This window comes from Anser anser (genome assembly GCF_964211835.1).
Source record: "Anser anser genome assembly, chromosome: 1".
NCBI classification, from domain to species: Eukaryota; Metazoa; Chordata; class Aves; order Anseriformes; family Anatidae; genus Anser; species Anser anser.
Genome location: NC_139720.1, coordinates 124,845,757 through 124,855,055, shown reverse-complemented (window position 1 = coordinate 124,855,055; position 9,299 = coordinate 124,845,757). Strand labels below are relative to the sequence as shown.

The 9,299-nt window shown below is 36.5% G+C and overlaps 1 long non-coding RNA gene across 2 annotated transcripts; it reads left to right on the top strand.

Moving 5' to 3' along the window:
- The first annotated feature begins 3,455 nt into the window (after nucleotides 1–3,455).
- Nucleotides 3,456–7,641, top strand: LOC310884860. 2 transcript variants are annotated; one of them, XR_014574436.1, is made up of 4 exons: nucleotides 3,465–3,567; nucleotides 4,298–4,406; nucleotides 4,490–4,724; nucleotides 5,868–7,641. It is a non-coding gene; the product is annotated as an uncharacterized lncRNA (long non-coding RNA). The 2 variants fall into 2 exon arrangements; XR_014574435.1 differs by lacking the exon at nucleotides 4,298–4,406 and having other exon boundaries at nucleotides 3,456–3,567.
- The last annotated feature ends 1,658 nt before the right edge of the window (nucleotides 7,642–9,299 follow it).

Here is a 9,299-nt window from a genome sequence, read left to right as displayed (position 1 = left end):
GTTTTTATTTTTAGAAATATATTTTAAATTTAATATCCACTTGATTTTTTTTTTTGTATTCCTATACATTGTATTGATTTCAGGCTCTTAACTAGAAATGTTCACATTGATAAATGTTTTATTATTTCTGTTCTATTATCTTCATTTTTTCCACTCCAAAACATTTCTGTGCAACTTTCTCTCTTGAATATAAATAATAAAAAATAAATAAATAGAGTAAAACATGAATTTAACTGTTTATGCAGTGAAAATACTCTGAATTTACTGAAATACATTTACACTTCTTTCACAGTAGCGAATAATCCTGTTTTCTCAAAGAATATGGCATCTGGATCAAAGAATTGATTGTAAGTTTAAAAAAAAAAAAGTTCAAAATCATAAACACCTTGCAAACCCATATTGCACCCAAGTGTCAGTCTAACTATAAATGTAGAGTTGGATAAAACTGGAGAACTTCAGGTTTAAGCCCTGCTGTTCACTATAAAGTCTTGCCATCTGCTCTGCAAATATTGGAATGAAGTGTGTAAGACTCTTCTTGGATGTACAGAGACGCAGCCAGCTCTGTGCCGGAGAATCACAGAGAGATGTGGCACAACTCTGTGACACAATGTGTGCCAAAATAATCCTCACACCACTGAAAATCAAGCCACAGATTTGATGGTTGGAACAACTTCAGAGCAACATACGGGTTTTACCTCCTCAGTTCTACACCAAAGTTTTCTAAGATTTTGAAATGCTTTAGATCATTTCAGCTGTTAGGCAAAAAATGTACTATCTTCAGTCACTTCAGAAAAAGGGCTTATTTCTATATGCTCTGATAAAGAAGAATCAGAAAAGTATGCTTCTCTCTGAAGAAACAATTCCTTTGTCTTTGAATATCTTAGTAATAGTACAAGTGAATAAATACAAGTGAATCAAAATTCAGTTAAGCCAGAGTCTTATCCCTGAATGATATTAAAATGTTCTTCTTCCTGGAAATACCAGTATTCTTTTGATTCGTTCTCTGTGGGCATAGTGCTGTAGACATTCTTCTTGCCTTCACAACTTGATTGCAACAAAATCCCAACACTAGGCTTCTTTAAAAGGAGATATCTTACAACCACTGCCGAACCTTTGGAAAGACACTCCCATCATTCTAGTAACCGCCCTGTAGTTCTGGGCAGTTACTGGGACCTACATTTATGCACTTAAAGTAGGAGTTTTTATCTGATTTCTTTTTTCTCTCTACTAGCATTTCTTAGCCCAGAGGCTGAGGAAAGAAATGAAATTATGGACCAAGAAAAAGAGTGAACCTGTACTATAGCTGTATCAGTCATTTCCTGGACATTTCCAGAGTTTGTTTGAACCTATAGATTTGGCATATTATAAAAAAGAATGCTACTCCTTTCCAAATTCCACATCTAAGGCACACTGGCGTGTGGATACACTCGATCACCCCTGTTCATTGCAGGTAGCCTATTCCAAAATCACTGGAGCTTACCAAGACCCAGGATGAGTATAGACCATTCATGGAGAGGTGAAAAATAATTCCTGGTGTAAAGATCAACAGAGCAAGCTCTTGTGCTGGGTGATATTTTCCATAGCCCTGAAGGCACCAACAGACTGTAATGGCCCCCTCTGACTCTCTCTGACCCTGTCTCCTGAATCTCAGACCTGTGCTGGGGGTAGCTTGTTTCCTGTGTGGACCCCTTTTATTTACACTGTAGCTTGTCTCCAATCCTATATCTGGTTCCATCTCCTGAATGGACTCTGGACCCATGTTGTTGCTTCAAGTTCTTTCTATGGGCCTGTCTCCATTTACTCCTGAACAAACTCTCCAGGACAGACTCTGGATCTGGCTCATCATTAGATGTTTCTAAGTTTGTCAATGTTCTCCACTACCAGATTAGCCTGTTGTATTCAAACACACTGGGACTGAGTCCCAATGTTGAGGACATTGTCCAGGCTGGGGTTATGTTCAGCTTTTGGATCTCCATTCATTAGGGAGAATCCAACCTTCACTGCTCCCCGGCAACTCTTTGATAAGCTAGGAAAGATAAGGAAGCATATAAACGTGACACTCAAGATCTGTCACCCAAACAGTTATGCTCTTCTATGAAGGGCTTTTGACTTTATAAAATAAGAACTTAAGCAAAACAAGTCAAAGCCTTTCCTGTGGTCTCTGGCATTCTGAACATTTTTAACTCTAAGAAACACACCTTTAAAATTAAAGGAAATTTTTCCATCTTTTAGTTCTGTTCAAGTTATAGTGCTATTTCAACTTTGTTTTAAGTTAATTAATAGCATGCCATTTGAAATGAGAAGCTATTTTCTCATTCTAATTAAAATATGATAACAAAAAGTAAATACAGTTCAAGCAATCAACAGATTATTTAATTTAAAATGGTCATTATGATTATGAGTGAATCAGATGGATACTGTGAGTAGCAGTGACATTAGCAGAACAGAGATTCATTACAGTAACATAAGGTATGAAAGATCCCTTATTTGGAAGAAGATCGAATGGGATTTTGTGCTTCTTGGATCAGAAAACAAAACAAAAATAAACAACCAAACCAAACCAAAACAAAACAAACCAAACCAAAATGAGGAGAAATCCATTAATAAGAGTCTGTTTGGAATCACTGTTGTACACTAGGAATGTCAGTCATCATAGCCAGTGTATGTATAAGTCTTCTCATTATTCAGTCTGACAGTGTCTAACAGCCTGGGTAAAATCAGTTGCTGAATAAGAATTAAAGATAATGGAGTCTGCAACTGATCCTTCTTAAATTTTAAAGTAAAAATAAAAGTGATGACAGAAATGTCATTTTTTATTCGGACATTGGGAAAAAATCTTGAAATAAATTTATATTCAGCACTTCTATGATATATTATGGAAGGTGTTGACCTCAACAGCTGTAGGCAGAATGTAATTAGGCTTTATTATCTCCATTTTACAGAAGATAATCTGAAACACATAGCAATCAGAAGCTACACAATGCTTTTGAGATTATAACAGAGGCCTATTTTGGGGGATAAAAGAACTTCCACTGATTTTAATAAACATTATCTGTAACTCACAGAGAAAAAATAAGCTTTCAGTTTTCATGGCCCTCAGCCCAACACTAAATTCTGTGGTACTTTATATGTTGTTCAAGCAATGTTTCTTTATCACCTACAAACAAACTACGCTGTTAAAAACACTTTGGACAGTTTTCATGTGTTACAGTGTAAATGAGAAGATCAGTGATCAATCTAGACCCAACCCTCTTGGGTCTAGATGCCCCACAGAGCTGAATTCCTCACTCCTATAAGGAGTGAGTGAGTGTCTGTCTGAGAGTCTGTGTGAGTGTCATTTCTATCTGGTGGATCTAGGTGTGAAATAGGCAATTAAGGCTGATTTGTGATTCTGTTAGTGTTCTCAAATGTGTTCTGTAATCATAATAAGCCAATTAAGGAGGCCTCTGTGAAGAGGAAAGAAGGGGGAGAAGGCCAAGCTGCTTTTTAAGGAAAGAACATGTTAGCGGGAAGATAGCAAGGATTATCTGGATGACTTATTGAAGCTGTAGTAGACAGCTCTATCTGGTAGGGTTTTGTTTTGAATAAGGTTTATATTTTTGTTTATTTGTTCATTTTAAACCTAGTTTTAGTTTTGGAAGGTTCATCTGTGATTATCTGTGGCATTTTGAAAAAGGAATGGAAAGTAAAAATATCAAAAAAATATATATTTCTCATAATTCCACTACTTATGAGTTGTGAGTATTTACCCATAGTTTTCCTTCTTGACCACAAATATTTTTGTTCTTCAGCTTCTTTAAAATAGGGGTAAAAAATGGGGAGGGGGGAAAAAAAAAAAAAAAGCATAACCTGGAGTATGAAAAAGACTTCCCAAAAAGTTGCAGAAGACAAACTAATGGAGAAGTTTCTCATCAGTTTCATTTCTACTTCCTTCTGGAATTCTGTCTTATGGATTTTGGATGTTTTTTGGATATTATTGTGCTTTTCTTGCTTTATGGTATCTTGAATATGTAGAATGCTAATTATTATTTTGAAAGAATATTTATTTTGTAAACGTCTCCTGGTGGATTCTAGGATATTCTGTGAAAGGACAGTTATTATTCTTTGCTCTGTTTGACACATAAATATACATTTTGGCATGAACTGTCTTCATAAATGTTGCATGTACTCAAAAACATAATTCAGGCTGCCTAGTAATCATATGCTTGCATAGTTCCTCTTTACATTTGCACAGTACCCATAAATAATTTATCTTGTGTTTTGATTTCTTTGCTTCTAATTTTTTATCAACAATAAGTAAAGTAAAACAGTAAGATCTTTTCATACACTGCTGAAATGCAGCCACCCTTAGATGCAAGATGTTCCACAGTGTGCACCAGCACAGTTACTACCAGTTGGAATTCAAGGTAGGCTGAATGTAATTACTTGTGTTAAAATTTGGCAGACACACTGCAGACCTACTACACTTTTTTTTTTTTTTTTTTTGTAGGGAACATATTATGAAGACTACCTGAAGCTGATATTAGGAAGTCTGTCTTCTCATTGCTACAACAAGCGCTAAAGTCTTCTTATTTGTAGAATAAACTGCGTAATACAAGTTAAAGTATGCAGGTTGCAGCAGGTGTTCTCTGTTCTGCTTATCTTCGCAGAGGCTTATTATCCATTCAGAAAAGTGACCTTTATAAGTCTCCAGATGCCTCCCGCCCCTCGCAGACTAAAAACAGGTACTCTACTCCTTTTTAGATATGTCATAAAACCAAGTAAGAAAATTAGACTTATTAAAAGAAACTAAACTGGAGTGGGTTGGTGGTTTTTGGTTTGTTTGTTTGTTTGTTTGTTTGTTTTACCTGAGGTGTGATGTTTGTTTGTTGGCACAAAAACTCCTCCTAGGTAGTCCTTCTAGGTCTTTCGTTCTTTTGTGGCTTGTGTTGCTCTCCAGCGAAGACTTTTCTTACACAGAAAATCCTGCTTTAACAGCACTCAGTCAGTCACAAGGGGAGCAGAAATATTTTAGCATAGAGAAATTCTTGAGACAGTTTTGAGAAACTGAGAAACATTTAATAGTCGTTCTCTTATATAAGGGTTACATGATTTTGATTAGTAACATTACAATATGACACTCAAATCAGTTTAGGTCACGTGAAGAATTAAAAAAAAAAAAAGCTACAGACAGCATGAATGAAGAAAAATGCTCAATCTTCTGTTTTAAGATCACATCTAAAAGATTAATTTCCCTTTTATATTTTCTTGAGCCACTACCAGATGCTTATTCTAAATAATATTAATTCACCTCTCCTACACCCTCACTAGTAAGCTTGTGTATCTGCAGAGCCAGACTTGTTTGATTTCTATCACGTGTTTATGAGTGGTCCCCACGTAGGAGGTCTAAGCCACTAAATACAAGGTTTTTCCTCCTTTGCTCCCAAAGCCAAGCACTCTGCTTCTTTTTTTCAAATTTCTATTCATTGTCATTTTGACTCTTATTTAACTTATCAAGTTGAATGTTTTGGGTTGAATTGACCCTTAGGGCCCAGCAAAATTGTATGTCAAGTTTTCCTGTAGGTTCAACATCCCATTTAATGATGTTGTGATGAATGTTAAATCTGAACAGGCCTTGCCTATTTTGGGTTCTTTCATGAAAATTCCATATGATGACAAACATATGTCCCCACTTATCCACACTGATTGTCTGTTAAACTGATATATTTGTCTGAACAACCATTGCGTTATGTGGTATAGTAGGGAAAAGCAACACCTAAATTTCTCTTGTTGTCGCCCCCATGCAATTTATTCCTGCATATCATTACTTACTCTATCATAGAACAAAAGAGTTTTGTTTATTCTGTTTTCTTTCTTGTATCTTACAGGCGTTTGCATATGAGTCATCTTGTGCAGTATTAATTAAATTTAAATTTCAAAACTGTTATTAATTCCTGCATTGAAAAACAAGTGAAAACATATTTCTTACTAGGAATACAGCAGAATATTTGTAAATACTCCATTAACAATCCCTTCTTATATTACTATATGTCACTATATGTATTACTATATGTCACTACTGACAGAATTGCATTAATCAGAACCAGAGCTGCAGAAATCTGGTGTTATCCTGGACAGAAGATGGAAATTCATTCAAGAATTAAATATTTTATGGAAAGAGTGGATGAATAAAATATTTTGGAGAGATCCTGAAGCTTTGAACAACTTTTTATGACTTGTAATGGAAGTATTCTCATTTTCAGTTTTGAACTTCAAGCCTTGCCTGCTTCTTCCAATGGTTTAGTTTTAGATAATTTTAATATATCAAAACATAATTTAATTAACATTTTGTAAATGTTTGTGAATAAATTGGTTCAGAGGAAAATTTCCATTTTATGTGTAAGTATAGTCTCTAGTTCAGGTTGATCATGCTGAAAACTTCTCTGTTGCATTTGTAGGCTACTCTTGAAGTACTAATTATCATTCCTATTGTGTCATCATTTTGCATCCATTATCTCCTAGTGGTAATAAACTGATTTTCAGTCTTTCCTATTTCTGTTAATTTCCTGTGTTTTCACATTGTCTCCACAGTTCTCATCTGACTTTACTCAGGACCTGAAATGGATTGTAAATTAAACTATGTATCTTCAGAAAATTACTATTATTTACTTAGTGAATGGCCCTGGAGCAATGTGGCTAATCAAATGCTTAAATAAGCTTGACTCAAAGTAACTGTGTTCTGCAGTCCCTGGACACAGAAGACAATGTCAATCCTTTCTTTGCTTTAAGTAGTACCTTTAGTCAGAATCATACAACCATAGAATTATAGAATTAAGACCGGAAAAGACCTCCAAGATCATCTGGTCCAACCATCCCCCTACCACCAATATCACCCACTAAACCATGTCCCTAAGTATTATATCCAACCTTTGCTTAAACACCCCCAGGGATGGTGACTCCACCACTTCCCTGGGCAACTTGTTCCAATGTCTGACTACTCATTCTAAGAAATTTCTCCTAACTTCCAAACTTAACCTCCCCTGGTTCAACTCGAGGCCATTCCCTCTTGTCCTATTGCTAGTTATATGTGAGAAGAGGCCAAAGGAGGGCAGTGCAGATGGTGAAGGATCTAGAAGGCAAGATGTGTGGGGAGCAGCTGAGGTCACTTGGTTTGTTCAGCCTAGAGAAGAGAAGGCTGAGGGGTGAATGCATCATGGTCTACAGACTTGTCACTATGGGGAATGAAGGGGGAAATGCTGATCTCTTTAGGGGGATGTTTGTATTGGATATTAGAATCTTAGAGTCATAGAATGGCTTGGATTGGAAGAGACCTTCAAGATCATCTAGTTCCAACCCCCTACCATGGGAAGGGATGCCACCCACTAGATCATATTGCCCAGGGCCCCATCCAACCTTTTTTGAACACCTCCAAGGATGAGGCATCTATAACTTCTCTGGGAACCTGTTCCAGTGCCTCACCTCCCTCTGAGTGAAAAATTTCCTCCTAACCTCTAATCTAAATCTCCCCTCCTTTAGTTTAAAACCATTCCCACTTGTCCTGTTATATGTCCTGCAAAAAGTTGCTCTCCATCTCTTGTATTTAAGAATTGAAAAACTGCAGCAATGTCACCCCAGAGCCTTCTCTTCCGTAGGCTGAACATCCCCAGCTCTCTCAGCTTTTCTTCACAGGAGAGGAGTTCCAGCCGTCTGTCATCTTCATGGCCCTCCTCTGGACCCACTCGAACAGATCCACATCCTTCTTGTGTTGGGGGCCCAAGACCTGGATGAAGTACTTCAAGTTGGACCTCACAAGGGCAGAGTAGAAGAGAAGGTTCTTCACTGAGAGGGTGATCAGGTTCTGGAACAGAGAGATAGAATCACAGGATGGTTACAGTTAAGAATGGTTAAGAGACCTCTGGATGTCATCCAGTCCAATACCTCTGCTCATGGAGGTGCACCTAGAGCAGGCTGCCCAGGAGCATGTCCAGACAGATTTTGAAGATCTACAGGGAAGGAGACTCTTTTGAGTAGAGGGCAAAGATCACCTCTCTTGAGCTGTCCATAATTTTTTTCCTAACATAGCCAAGAATATTGTTAGCCTTCTTAGTGGAAAGGGCACATTGCTGTCTCATGTACAACTTGGTGTCTATCAGGACTCCTATATCACTTTCTGCAGAGCTTCTTTGGGAAATGACCACAGTACCAACCCTATCAGAGTTCAAGAAGTATTTGGACAAAGTTTGAATAGCTTAATGTCTCTTCTATTAGGATTGTCCACACCAAGTTCCATCTTCTTTGAAGACAACCTATATCCTTCTGTCAATTTACTGCCACAGATTAATAAAATATGTTTATTGAGTATGAACCAAGTTTTAAGGACACCAGTCTTTGGCAATCATGTTCATACTGTTCTCTGAGGCTTTTATAATGTGTTCTATGAACTTGGAAAACAAATTGCAGTTATTCTATTACATCCAAGTAGATAAATGTGTAAGCATATGTGTATTACAACAACAGATATTTAGATCAATTTCTGTAACATTTTATAATGAAAAGCTTCATGGTGATAAAATGGTTAGGAAAGATATTTTTAAACTATAAGGGAATGAAAAATTATAAATAAAGTCACTTGTATGTGATTAAAAATGAGACAGTTTCAAATTACATGATCTAATTTTCTGATATGCACAGGAACTGTGCATAGGAAATATAAGGGTACTGTGCACATAGCTTTCAGTATTTTTAAAGATTCCTATTGCTTTTGACTCATAATGTGTGATTGAGTGGTTCCACAGGAATATTTTCATTCAACATCACTCTTCAGTTACAAGCATGCACTGTCACTTACAAATATGCACTATATGTTTCTTCTGCTTTCCAGACACAATTTTCTTTCTGTGTGTTTCTGTCTTTTCTTGGTCCCTTTAGAATATAAAAATTTTATACGACAGTGAATTCAGATTGAATCAAGTGTTCCTGTTAATATTCAGCCACATATTTGCCAAGATATTGTTCTGTAAATACTGGTCAAAGCTGGTCAAGGTCTGTACCAAAGAGATACAAAGTCTAAGTGGTCAGTTTTACAGATCAGATCACAGAGGCTTGCAAAAACTTAAAAAGGACACAAGGACAGAGCTTTTGAATTAAACTCTGAACTCTAAGAGCTTACTGTATTGTCTTAACCACCAAAGTTTTCCTTTCAGGTTCAAGAATAATATTAAGTCATAGTCCAATCCAATTAAAAACAAAACAAAATGAGTTGAACATGTAACAAGTTATTCCTTGAGTCCTTTATATGGGATGTATAACAATTAATAATG